This window comes from Monodelphis domestica, chromosome 8, assembly GCF_027887165.1.
Source record: "Monodelphis domestica isolate mMonDom1 chromosome 8, mMonDom1.pri, whole genome shotgun sequence".
NCBI lineage: Eukaryota > Metazoa > Chordata > Mammalia > Didelphimorphia > Didelphidae > Monodelphis > Monodelphis domestica.
This window is the reverse complement of record NC_077234.1, coordinates 173,501,741-173,516,745: the sequence shown is the minus strand read 5'-3', so window position 1 is coordinate 173,516,745 and position 15,005 is coordinate 173,501,741. Positions and strand designations below refer to the sequence as shown.

At 33.8% G+C, this 15,005-nt stretch overlaps 1 pseudogene; it reads left to right on the top strand.

The window, feature by feature from the left end:
• Positions 1-5,084: 5,084 nt before the first annotated feature.
• On the top strand, positions 5,085-11,130 carry LOC130455888 (isopentenyl-diphosphate Delta-isomerase 1-like; annotated as a pseudogene).
• The last annotated feature ends 3,875 nt before the right edge of the window (positions 11,131-15,005 follow it).

Here is a 15,005-nt window from a genome sequence, read left to right as displayed (position 1 = left end):
TATCTTTGTCTCTCTATAATTTTGTTTCACACAGTCAGCCTTTTTCTCTTTGTCTCTTTGCCAGCCTATCCTTCTTTCTCCCTCTGCCTATGCATGTCTGTTGTTATCTCTCTTCCTAATAATATTAGTTCTCAGCTTCTTCCCCCTTCAGCCAGGCTTGCCTCCTTTGATCAGAAAAACAGAGAAGAGGTTTCTCTCTTGGTCAGTCATCCCCCAGAGAGAGAGACAGAATCAGTTCCTCTCCCCCTGATAAGCTTCAACTGCCTCCTCCTCCTGGGTACATTACATTTGGAATCTTCTCCTTGATTGATAGACAGGTCCCCAGCCTTGTTTCTTGCATGACCTGGCTTGCAAGTCCTCTCATTTTCTGTTATCTATCTCTGGTCCTCAACACATATTACATGCTATCACTTTTCAGTAGGTTTCCATCCTTCCAATTTCTCCTCTTTCCAAATTATTGTCAACCCTCCTCTGCTCAAAACATGCAGTGACTTCCCACTGTCTATTAGTTAAAATAAAAAATCTGACATTAAGGGGGCAGCTGGGTAGTTCAGTGGATTGAGAGCCAGGGCTAGAGATGGGAGGTCCTGGGTTCAAATATGACCTCAGACACTTCCCAGCTGTGTGACCCTAAGTAAGTCACTTGGCCCCCATTGCCTAACCCTTACCACTCTTCTGCCTTGGAGCCAATACACAGTATTGGCTCCAAGACAGAAGGTAAGGGTTTAAAAAAAATAATCTGACATTTAAAACCTTTCAAAATCTGCTTCCCATCTAAATTTCCAGCTTTGTCTCAGACTAAGACAGACTATGATTTTTTAGAAATCAGCCAAACTGAACTCATAATTATTCCCTCACCACAGTATTCAATCTGGCACCAGGGCTAGAATTAGGAAAACCTGAATTGAAATCCATTCTTAGACACTTACTACCTTTATGACCCTATACAAATCATCTAACCTCTGTTTCCTGGTCTATATATGGAAACAATAATAGCATATATCTCCCAGGGTCATGTTGAGAATTAACTGAGATAATCATTGTGAAGTTCAATAGAGTGCTTCACACATAATAGGAATTATATAAAATGTTAACTATTATTAATTCATATTATCATGTATTTATTTGTGTTCTTCCTCTTGTCCATAGTATATTTTCATTTCACTGCTGATCAGAATCTTTGCTTTTCTTCACAGTTCAAGTTGCACAAATTCTATGATATTTTTTATAACACCTTCTCCTAGCAGTTCTTGCTTTCTCCTAGCAGTTCTTGCTTTCTCCCTCCTCTATTTTTCTTAAACTTTAGTTGTGTTTATATGATGTAACACTGCCTTGTACCCAATAGAGTGTGATCTCTAAAATTAGAGAGATTACTACTGGCAACAATGCAATGATAAAGGACAGAACACTCTCCACACTCAGAGAAAGAACTGTGGGAATAGAAACACAGAAAATAAAAAAAAAACCAACTGCTTGATCACATGGTTCAATGGGAATATGATTGGGGGATATAGACTCTAAATGATCACTCTACTGCAAATATTAATAATATAGAAATAGGTCTTGAACAATGATGCATATGCAATCTGGTTGAATTGCTTACTAGCTATGACTTGGGGGAGAGAGGAGGTATAGAAAGGAGTATGAATCATGTAACCATAGAAAAATATTCAAAAATAAATAAATAAATGAAATTTAAAAATAAATTAGATTATTTTATTTCTGTATACTTTATCCATATTACCGTGCCCTGCCACTAAACATTTAAACATCTATTGCATTGAATTGAATTACTCTTTATAAGTAACTAAGTTTTAAATATTCAAGTACACTTGAACTACAAGCCTAGGGCTCTTTTCTTCTTATTACACTATCCTGCCTTCAACAGCTAAACATAACATTTTATTAATATTATCTGTCTTTTAAAGTAGCTATTTTTCTGCTAAAGCTTTTGGATGATTTGATTGTTCCTACTGTTGAGAAATATGATGAATCATCCATTTAACAAAAGAAAGAAATGATGTATGTCTGCTGACATTGATACCACCTGTAGAATTTTTTTTCCATGTCTTGTACTGTCAGATATTGGCATAAATGAACCTAGTGTTTTTCACATCTTATAAAGCCTGAATCATGCAATTATATTTTATTTTTTCTGTATTTTCAAGAAGGGATTAGAAATATTTCATTTTAAATGTTCAGGATGTTATTCATAGACAAACTTATAGCTTCAGGATGTTAAGTTATAAGCTTGTCTATGAATAAATGCTTATTTTATGCCTAGATTGTACCAAACATTGTTCTTCACTTTGAGGAAAATTTTTAAAAAATGAGATGTCCAAAATTATGAAATTAGACTTAAGTAAGAGAATACAAGTCATCTGAAATGAACATTAAGCCAATAAGAAAACGAAAAAGGACATAAAATGTTTGCATAAGTATAATTTTTTAAAATCTGGCCTCAGACACTTTCTAACTATGTCTGTGGGCAAGTCACTTAACTCTGCCTCATGTGGAAAATGAGCTAGAGGAGGAAATGGCAAACCTCTTCAGCATCTTTGTCAACAAAACCCCAAATGAGACCATAAAAATCAGATACAACAGAAATGACTAAACTATAACAATGAAAAATTCAGTTTAGTTAACAATACAATGTCATCTAATAATGCAAATGTTTTACTAGATTCTAGTAACAATGGCATAACAAAGCTACAAAAGTAAATTCTCACTATGTTCTGTCTTAAGAGTTATCAAGAACACACAGAATTTGAATGACTTGTCCAGATTCATAATTCATTATGTGCAAAAGGAATTTCTGAAAATGGGAATTGAATCCTGATCTTCTTAGCTTTGAAGTTAGTTCTCTAGCTAAAATACTTCCCTGGATATTTTTATTGTTACTCTTGTAAGGAATTAAAATTAAGGGTTTGACTAAATATATGAGAATATTAAGATAATACTGTGTTTGCCAATTTAAAAATATCATAACTCAAGCCAAAATGACTTTTAGTAGTTTTATTTACAAAAAGGTGGAAGGAGTGAAAGTAGAGAAATAGAAAAGGAGGGTAGAGAAGATGTCTAGCCTATCATCCTAAATGTCGTTCCATTCCCTAGGTCATCTTGGGAGGGCTTGTTTATCCTAAACCAAAGGATAGGGTGGTGAATTAAACATGTGGGTTCCACCCACATGACCTACTCCAAGAGGGGAGGTCCTTTCTAGAACTAATCTCTCCAGAAGCCAGGAAAGAGGGGGGGTCAGCTTCTCACTCACCCATGTGCAGTTCCAAAGGAGAAGATACAGGAGAAGTCCTACCAGAAGCAATCAAAGAGCCAGAGTTCCAGGTCAAAGTCCCAAGGCATAACTCCAACCCCAAGTCCCAGTCCAAGATCCTCTAAGCTCAAGATTCAGGCCAATGACCCCTTTGAACAAGAAGTTCAGGACTTTTATAGTCCTTTCCATATCACTTCCTGTCCCTTCCTCCACTTTACAGGAACTAATAGCAGTCTTTAAAATTGCTTAGCACTGCCCAGGGGGTTGTCAGTTACTTCTGGAGTTGTCACCCACTTTAGTAAGTGGCTTGTAGACCTTCCCTACTTAGAGTTAAGTAGAGGTATTTTCAGTTTTTGTTAATTAATTTAAAAATACGCAAGGGGAGAGTTAATCCCATCTTCACACTCTTATTATCATTGTTGTTGCTATAGCTTAGACATGAAGGGAAATACCATAAGAAAATTAGGGGAAAATGGATTGGATTCTGTCTGGTCTATGGATAAGGGAAGCATTTATGATCAAATAAGAAAGAGTAAGCTTTGCAATATATAAAATGGATAATTTTGATTGTTTTTAATTTTAAAAGTTTTTCAAAAAACAAAACTTGTGCAACAAAGAAAGAAAGCAGAAAAGTGGCATGTTTTTAAAATAAAAATTGTCTCCAATAAAAACCTCATTTATAAAATTTAGAGAGAACTGGGCCAAATCCATAAGAATATCATTCATTCCTCAATTAATAAATGGCCAGCAGATATGAACAGTCAATTTTCAGATAAAGAAATCATGGCTATTTATAACCATATAAAATGCTACCAAAATTATTGATTATAGAAATGCAAATAAAAACAATTCTGAAGTATTACCTCACACCTATCAGATTGACTAATATGATGAAAAGGAAAATCGTAATGTTGGAAGGGATGTCTGAAAACTGGGACACCTCTGTACTGTGAGTACAGTTGTGAACTGCTCCAACCATTCTGGAAGGTAATTTAAAACTACATCCAAAGGGCTATAAAATCATGCATGACTTTGATCCAGCCAACCCACAAACCAATTTATATTCCAAAGGTATAAAAAAAGGCTCTATTTGTCCAAATTATTTATTGTACATCTTTTGTTGTGTTAAAGAATTGAAAATTAAGGAAAGGGAGAGAAAATTTTAGAATTCAAAATGTTAGAAAAATCAACATTAAAAATTATTTTTATAAGGGAAATATAAAATATTATTGAATTTTTATTCACTAAAAATTGGTTTATAGTTTTAGTTCTTCCTGATTTATATTTTGTCATAAAAGGAATTTGAGAAGACTACCCATTTTTTCAAACAGTTTTTAAAGTATTTGAATGTATTTTTCTTTTTATGTTTGGAGGAATTTTATTGTGAATCCATTTAATCCCAGACTTTTTTCCTTTGGAAGCTCATTAATAACTTGTTCAATATCTTACTCTCAGATAGGGTTATTTAAACATTCTATTTCATTTTCTATTAATCTGGGACTATATAATATATATAAATATATGTAATATATAATAAATATATATAAAATATAAAATTTATATTTTCCTACATATTCATCCATTTAGTTTAGATTATCAGTATTACTAAATTATAGTTGAGCAATATTACTATTGATAATTGCTTTAATTTCATTTTCATTTTTGGTATACTCACAGTTTCATTTTCGATATTAGAAATTTGGCTTTCTTTCTTTTTTCAACAAACTAATCAATGATTTATGTTATTTTTTTTCTAAAGGACCAGAGCTTAGTTTTATTTATCAGTTTAATTTCTTTTCAATGTACTTAATTTCTCCTTTGATTTTTAGGATTTCCATTTTTGTGTGTTTGTTAATGTTCCTCCTCTCCCACAAAATAATCTTGTATTTGCCTATATTTGTATTTGTACATTCTTGTATTTTTAAATTCGTTTTTTATGATTTTAGTTATGTATTCAATATATAAAAGCCCATTTAAAAATAAATTGGACCTTGGAAGCCATCTAGTCCAAATCTTCAATTTTGTTGAATATTCTCATAGACTGTAAACTCTTGGAGAGCAAAAATGATTCCATGTTGTTGTTGCTTTTAATTCATGAGACTTAGAAGAGTTACTGACATTTAGAATCTTGGGAACTTAATAAATGTCTCTTGATTATTGTTGTTGCTGTTCAGTCATTTCAGTTATATCCAATTCTTTGTGATTCCATTTGGGGTTTTCTTTGCAAAGATAATTAGAGTGGTTTGCCATGTGCCTTCTTCAGCTCATTTTTATAGATGAGGAAACTGAGGCAAATAGGGTTGAGTGACATGTCTAGGGTCACAGAGCCAGTGTCTGAATCCAGATTTGAATTCCGTTCTTCCTGATTTCCTGCTCTATCTACTGCACCTTCTTAGCTACATTTAATGATTGTTACTTACCTTTATAGTTTAATATAGTAGACCAAATAGAGCAGTATAGTAGGAAGATCAGTGGAAGATCTTACTTTATATTCCAGTTATATTCTATGTTGTCCATGTGATGTAGAACAATTGACTTTACTAGTCTAGTTTTCAGATTTCTTATTTTTAAAATGAGCAAGTGGGATCAGATAATTTCTGATTCATTTGCTGACCCTTTCCAACTCTAATCCACTATGGAAGTGTAAAATAGCCATTTTAAGGGTGACTAGATAAGGTATTCCCTACTACTAAATTCACAATCAAAAGTAAAAATGTCTAATTTACATTAAAATATAATACCAGATTTCTTTTAGGCTATTGAAGGGTTATCACTTTCTTGAATTATTATAATCTGAAACGTTTATCTACTATCTAAATACGTATTTTCCACTTTGTCTTAATAATGGGACTCTTCATTAACCTTTTGTATTATATCATCTATTGAAAATTGTTAGCTATATTCAATTGTGGAGGGTCAGTGAAAATCCTGAGTCTCTGGTGATCATAAGACCAAATAGATAGACCAGAACTGATCAGTCTAACTAAATGTTACAGTGAGAATCATTCCAGAATGGTTCTATATGTGAGGCAGCCAAAATAATCAGTTATAAAGTGAAGTATGACTGACATTTTCATCTCAGGCAAACTTTATTAAGCATCTTGTCAACCAAAAAGCTTGTTTTAGTGAATGAAACCATTTATTAAAATTGAATTCAGTTGTGCATGGAGATACACTGCACACTGCTCAGAGTCTGGGAATGTAACTCTAAAGCTTTAACTATATCTTCATGAAAGATTTGAAGGCAAGCTGGATTTTTCCTTTATATTCTATAGTAGTGTCCTATTATTCTGAGTTATCTTGATGCTAATTAATATGAATGGAAAGAGATTTATAGCCTTCAAATAATAAATCCCTAACACATTATTAGCAGAATTCTCATAACTGCTATTGAAAACTTCTGAGTAATTATAATTTAAGAGGCTTGACTAGCAATCATTAATTGGAACATTTCTTTGAAAGGTAATAAAGAAAATATGGCTTATCAAAACAATAGTTTCCCTTTAGTATAAAAAAGTTTCTATTATCTAGAATAATTCTATTTATCTAAACTAATTGGGGAACTGGATGAACTGATCATAAAACTATGTCCCAGATAAAAGTTAAATATATGTGCCATACATAGAATATTAATTTTTAAAGAACAAGAATTCAATAGTGTCAGGACTTTTTTAGGAAAGCCTTATCTGTATTGGTTCCAAGACAGAAGAGTGATAAGGGCTAGGCAATAGGTGTTAAGTGTTTTGCTCAGGGTAGGGTCACAGAGCTAGGAAGTATCTGAAGCCAGATATGAACCTGGACCTCCCTTCTCTAGGCCTGGCTCTTACTCCACTGAGCTACCCAGCTGCCCCCATTGTCATAACTTCTAAACTACATTGGACATAGATTTTTTTCCTTAAATGATTCAGAAACCACTAAAAGATTTCAATGCTTCTACAATTGCCACTACATATATACGTGTATACATATATATCTTATATTATATGTATTTTATATGTGTTCTATGCATATATCCTATATATACTATATTTTAATGTTATACATCTCTTCTTACTGAAGATACAGAACACTTCATACTTCATCTGAATAAATTCTAGGGCATAATTGGAAGTTGGTGCTTAAACTAAATCCCTACATCATTTTACTTATCACTTATATCTTAAAATTACAATCTAAAATTTGCTTTGTTTCTTTACTGTCAATCTGGTTATTTAGGTTTTCTGCTTATTTAAAAAATGCTTGCCACATCTTATTCATTAGCTTCAAGTAAGAAATATAACTTTTTGCCATGTGTGAAATTTATCCTTATTCTGATCACATGGTCAATTTTTTTCTATCTTTGTTCACTACCCATATTTTTGTGTTTATGTAGGAGATATATAGGTTTGCAAAGCACTTCATATACATAATTCATTTGATATTCATAATATCCCAAAGAAATAGGTATTATTATTATCATCATTTATAGATGATAATCACTGAGGTTAAGGGAGATTACATAATTTGCCCAAGGTTACATAGTGAGAACAAGGCAGGCTTCAAATTCATTATTTCTTGACTTCAGGTTGAATACACTATATGCTTAATCACCTAGCTGACTATAATCTGTAATGGAAAATTCACTACCATGAGTTTGGTTTTTCTTCCACCATATTGCTCTCCTCATAAATCTACAACAGATTATTTTACCAGAGAGGGACATGTAAGCCACCCCCCCAATATAAGTAGGAGAACAGTTAAATAGATGTTTTTCTTATCTAGTTGTGTTTGGTTTTGTTTGTTTGTTTTTTGTTTTTCTAATGAGATAAATATATAACATGAACAAGAAGCCCAGGACTTGGACTTCTTTTGGCATGGCTAGAACCAAGGAATCTTGAAATTCCTGGCCACGACAAAGTCATTCTAGGTTTGTTTGTTTTTTTTCTCTCTATATGGGAATCTGTTGCCTGAGAATAGACCTAACTGGCACTCCAGTGAAGTTCTACATAGAGAAACCATGAAAGGGAAACAATAACTAGAATAAAATCCCCACTCTCTACTGAAACCTATAGAGTTTTCTATTTTCAAGTTGCTTGAGTAACTGTGGAGGAATTACTGTCTGAAAAAGGAGACTGTTATCCTCACTAAGAAAATGTGCCAAAGAACAACACTGAGTTGAACTGACTAAAATTTTGGAGGTCTCTACAGGGAATTTTTTACTGGAAGATATTTTTACCCTCCAAATACTTACATGACTTTAGTATGAGTTCTCATTATTTTCCATGATTGTCTCTAAATTAATATGTTCTGAGTACTGAGATCTCAGACTCCTGGTTCGGCGTCTCTGTCTGCGGATCCAAGCCGCAGCACTGAAATTTAGGATTAAACATATTGCAACAATGTCTGAAATCAACACGGATGATCTGGATGAGCAGCAAGTTCAGCTCCTGGCAGAGATGTGCATTCTTTTTGATGAAAATGACAATAAGATCTGTGCAGAGACCAAAAAGAATTGCCACCTGAATGAAAACATTGATAAAGGGTTATTACATTGAGCTTTTAGCATCTTTTTATTTAATACAGAAGACAAATTATTACTGCAGCAGAGATCAGATGCTAAAATTACTTTTCCAGGTTGTTTTAAAAACACTTGTTGTAGCCATCTACTAAGCACTCCAGTCGAATTGGAAGAAAATAATGCCATAGGAGTAAGGCAGACAGCTCAGAGACGTTTAAAGGCTGAACTAGGCATCCCCATGGAACAGGTTCCTCCAGAAGATATTTCCTATATAACAGGAATCCACTACAAAGCACAATCTGATGGGATTTGGGGAGAACATGAAATTGATTATATCTTGTTTGTGAGGAAGATTGTAACATTAGATCCAGATCCTAATGAGATCAAAAGCTTTTGTTATGTGACCAAAAAGGAACTAGAAGAACTCCTGGAAAAAGCAGCTAATGGGGAAATTAAAATTACGCCATGGTTCAAAATCATCCCTGAGACTTTTCTTTTTAAATGGTGAGATAACTTGAATCATTTGAATTGATTTGTTAAACATGAGAAAATTCATAGAATGTAAAAATGTGGGTCTAGAAAAGTCCACATTAAAGTAATTTTTAAATTACCTTGTTCTCTTTTACGAGGACCACTGCAGATGATAAACTATTTGAATATATAAAAAAAGACCACTGGCTTGGTGACTGTAAATTGTATGCTGTGAATTTTAAAATCTCCATCTTGCTTGGTCTAGCACCCAAAATTGTGCACACCCACACTACAGGGGCATGTGCTAGTCAATGACAAATCAGAAATAACTAACTGCCCACCTGGGCTGTCCTAAGCCAAGCTTGAGCCACCATTGGCACTTGTGAGGCACAGGAAGTGAGGTAAGGAACAACCTCTGGAATTCGCTCACTTTCTGTGGACAGAGTGAGACACCAGTTTGTGCTAGGAACTGGAGCAGAGATGAGGCCCCCAGACAGCTTTAGTTCAGATTGGTTACATGAGTCAAGGACTGATCTCCTTTCTACCTTGGCCTTAGGGCCTAATTTCCCTCTTGCTCCACCAGAAGTTTGAGTTAACCTTTTTCCCTTTCCTCCTCTCTCCTTCACTCCCTGTCCTTTTTCCTTACTCCCATTGTGATTAAACCACCATAAACTCCATTCTGACTTGAGTGTTTCATTTTAGGAATTTCATAAGTAAATTCCTTGGAGACCATAAATTAATATTATAGCAATCTTTAAAGGTGAATTTTCATAACAATGCTTTATGTGTACACATGTCCAAAAGGTGTATACATGTGGAAATTTTTTTTTATTTAAAATAAAACAACCACACATGCCTGCAAACACACTCAAAATGTTAACTTATTTTAATGTGTACCTGAAAAATCTCTTTGTGGCAAATTTGCACAAATTAAGTTTTAATATGATAGGGACAGACTTTTTCAGTATCTAAGTTTCTATTATGTTTCAGATAAAAAGTATTTGTCTAAAGGACAACTATATTTACTTCCGAGTAAAATATTGATTACCGTTTTTATCTAGTTGGCTGTTTTGAAACATATTAAAATAATTTTATTGTAACTGTATTGAACTGTTATAGAAGATTCTGAGGAAATTGGTGATGTTTCAGGTTTAGTTTCTTTACCTCTATTCCAAGGGAAAATGGAGGTTAGTCATTCTGGAAGTGGGTCTTTAAGGAAAAAGGTGGGGGGAAGTAGTTTTAGGTTTTAGCACTACTCTGTATAAATACTTGAACTCAAACAGCACTGTTCTAGGGAGAAATAAATAGCAAAACAATTTTAAAATCACAACTACAGCCACTCAGAAACGGGGAATGTAGAACCAACAATATGAAGAGCATAATTTGACCGTAGAAGAGAATGACTCTTTTAAGATAGTGGATAGCAAGACATTCTGTGAGCCAGACTGAACCAAGTCAATAATAGTTTATTGAGGTAATAATATGCAGTTTTAAACTTCACCTTCTGACTCATCTGGGTAGATCTAGTTAACAATAAAAGATCTAACAAAAGAATAAGAGAATGTTTAAAATTTGTTTCTTAAACCTAAGGTACACAGGTAAAATGGGGAGTAGTGGAGAGAATCATATATCCTTAAACTTGAACATGTATTTATTTATACTTTCTATATGATAATATTGAATTTTTTTGTCCTGCTAATCTGTATACATGACTTATGATGGACTTATTTTACTAAATAATGTATAAATAAAATCAATAAAAGAATTTTCACGTTCTTTAAAAATTTAATTAATTAATTAATATGTTCCCACATTGAACTTTGTGAACAACATATTTTGTAAGGGATTACACACCCACTCAAATTAGGGAGTTTCTAAATCAGTGGTTATCAATTTCTTTTAGATCATGTGGTAGAGACTTGAAGAGAGGTTTTCCAGGACAAGCCAAGATGCAAGAAACAAGCTGGAGACCTGATTTGTAAAATCAAGGATTTGCAGGACAGGCTTGCATGCAGACCAAGGTGATTATCTGTCTGTCAATCAAGGAGAAGATTCCAAATGGAATGTTCCCAGGAGTTGGCAGTTGTGGTCTGGCCATAGAGGAGAAGAAGGAGGAACTTGAACTTTGATTCTGTCTCTCTCTCTCTGGGATTTGACTGATGAAGAGTTAGTTGGAGGAAAGCCAGGCTGAAGGAGAGACTTTTCTTGGTGGCTAAGAGACCTTGGTGACTTTGTGAAGAAGAAAGATTTTAACTGTTGTCCTCCATCTCTGACTGTCCCTCTGTCACAGTTGTGACTTCCCAAGCCCCCAAATTCTTATTATAGATTAGGGAAACCCTCATCCCTCTTTCCTCAGTTTCCTTGTTCTATTATCCCAATAAACCCCTTACCTGAGAAAGAAAACTAGAGTATTTTATAGTCCACTCGGGGGAGGGAGGAAGCCTTCAAGAAGAAACTGGGAGGGAGAGGGTTGGAGAAGGGAGGAAGTGAAGGGAGGAGGAGGTTAGGAAATAGATTGATCCACTAGTCATCAAATAGGAATCAATAGGCAAACCCTAGTGCATTCCCCTGTAGCAGTATCTACCTGAACCAGTATCCCTCTATCTCTCTAGCAGCCATCTCTCTCAGCATCTCTCTACCTCTAGCAGTATCTGTCTCTCTGTGTCTCATTTCTATCTCCATTACAACCAAGCAGCCTCAGGTTCCCTTTAGCAGTTCTGTCACAGCCAGCCAGAGCATAGTCATTTATAGCAACAAAGAATAGTTTTCTCAGTTTACGTTTTCTATTTCAATCATTGCACAGTACTGTTTCCCAAGAAGAATCATGGCACAGCGAATGTTTAAGCAGGAGACAAATAGTTTTCATGGCACTTGGGCCTCTAGGCTCATAACTCTGGATCTAGGATTTCTATGTTTGGTTCTGGGCCACACCCCTACCCTCTTCCTTTTTTTTTTTACTTCCAAAATGTATACCAGAGGAGGTAGCTTAAACCTCCTGATAAAACCAATTTTGGCATTACCAGGGAAATGTAGGGAGCAATGGAGGCTAGTGGTATAGGCTTTAGGTGGAAATCTCAAAGAATGGTGAACAATATAGCACACTTAGCAAAATACATGGTGCAGTTTGGAAATAACCTTAAGAACTACCATTTCCCATTGTCAACGTTGGAGAATATCACAAAAGAGCTATGACCTCACCCAAAATGAGGCCATGCTTATAATGTATGTGACAGTCCCTGACCCACTATAAATAGAATTGTTCTAGAACAAACCAGCATAACTACTATACATGAAAGTCTTCACTGATGAAGACCTATTTGTCTTTGAAATATTAGTCATTGATTAAAAGAAGGCTATGAAATATATTCATTCTATGTGATTTTTAAATTGTAATTCTATATTTCCTAGGATTCACTTAAATTTTAAAAAGATTACTGCAAATGAATGTTTTATTACATTTATTTATATAATTAGGTTAAAAGTTGTCTTAATAAAATGTTTCTTTTAATTTAATGTAATAGTACATTTAAATAAAATGTATTTCTAGAATATTCTGGTGTAATTTCTTTAAGTACTTTTAAATGTTGAAGAGGCAAGTATCATATTAGTAAGTACAAACTGTACATCCCAATGAATATGAATTGGTAAGAAAAATCTCAAATTCATGAATAATAAAAACACTCAAAATTGAATATATCATAAGTTTAAAGCAATGACATGATATTTGAAATATTAAAGTTTTTAAATATATTGAAATATTAATTCTATCTTCAATAAGTCAAGGGAATCAGTTCCTTAAGGGCATAATTTTAGATGCTATAATCTTTCTTACACTCATAATTGAAATATACCTATGAATTTTTTTCAGTTATGCCAGAAAAAATAATTTATGTGAATATTGATTATTTTTAAGGATTAAATTAATTTTTTAAGAATCACAAGAGATTAGGCTTTGTATTGTTTTTTTCAATTAAAAAAATAAGATATTTATTGAAATATACAAGGATAAATAGAGGATTTCTAATTCTTAAGGATTCTAAATCCACTCAAACTCCCAGGAACCACAAGGAACTGCTTCTCTTGTGGTTTCACAGGCTACACTACTCCCTGATCTGACTAATCCAAATTTATACTATCTAAATAAAAACTATCACTATTATACTTATAAATCTTTTTTTGAAAAATTTAGTCAATTTAGAACTTTATTCCTTAGTTACAATAATCATATAACTCCATCACCTTCCCCCACCCCTTCCCATAGCCAGCACTCAATTCCACTAGATATTACATCTGTCCATGATCAGAACCTTTTTCCATGTTGTTGATGTTTGCACTATGATGATCATTTAGAGTCTACATCCCCAATCATATCCCTCTCGAACCATGTAATCAAGCAGTTGTTTTTCTTCAGTGTTTCTGCTCCCACAGTTTTTCCTCTGGATGTGGATAGTGTTCTTCCTCATAGATCCCTCCGGGTTGCTCAGGATCACTGCATTGCCACTAATGGAGAAGTTCATTACATCAGATTATATATACCACAGTATATCAGTCTCTTTGTATAATGTTCTCCTGGTTTTTCTCCTTTCACTCTACATCACTTCCTGGAGGTAGATCCAGTTCACATGGAATTCCTCCATTTTATTATTCCTTTTAGCACAATAGTATTCCATCACCAACAGATACCACAATTTGTTCACTCATTACCCAATTAAAGGGCATCCCCTCATTTTCCAAAATTTTTGCCACCACAAAGAGCGCAGGTATGAATATTTTCATACAGATCTATTTCCTTATTATCTCTTTGGGATATAAACCCAGTAGTGCTATGGTTGGATCAAAGGGCAGACAGTCTTTTAGCTCCCTTAAAGCATAGTTCCAAATTGCCCTCCAGAATGGTTGGATCAATTCACAACTCCTCCAGCAATGCATTAATGTCCCAACTTTGTCACATCCCCTCCAACATTGATTACTTTCCTTTGCTGTTGGGTTAGCTAATCTTCTAGGTATGAGATTATACCTTAGAGTTGTTTTGATTTGCATCTCTCTGATTATAAGAGATTAAGGACACTTTTACATGTACTTATTAATAGTTTTAATTTCTTTAGCTGAAAATTGCCTATTCATGCCCCTTGCCCATTTATCAATTGTAGAATGGCTTTATTTATTGTACAATTGATTTAGCTCTTTATAAATTTGAGTAATTAGACCTTTGTCAGAGGATTTTGTTATAAAGAATTGTTTTCCCAATTTATTGCTTCCCTTCTAATTTTGGTTGCATTGGTTTTGTTTGAAGAAAATCTTTTTAATTTGATGTAATCAAAATTATTGATTTCACATTTTGTGATTTTTTTCTAACTCTTGCTTGATCTTAAAATCTTTCCTTTCCCAAAGATCTGATATGTATACTATTTATACTATTCTGTGCTCACCTAATTTACTTAGTTTCCTTCTTTATATGCAAGTGATTCACCCATTCTGATTTTATATTGTTGTAGGTTTGAGATGTTGATCCAAACCTAATCTCTCCCACACTGTCTTACAATGTTCCCAGCAAGTTTTTTTTTTTTTTTTTTATCAAATATTGGATTTTTGACTGAAAAGCTGGGATCTTTGGTCTGGCTGAGGTCACTTACTCCAAGATTATTACACTGATTCTCCTTTCTGTCTCTTAGTCGATACCAAATTGTTTTGATGACCACTGTTTTATAGTATAGTTTGAGATCTGGGATTGCAAGGCCACCTTCCTTCACATTTTTTTTCATGATT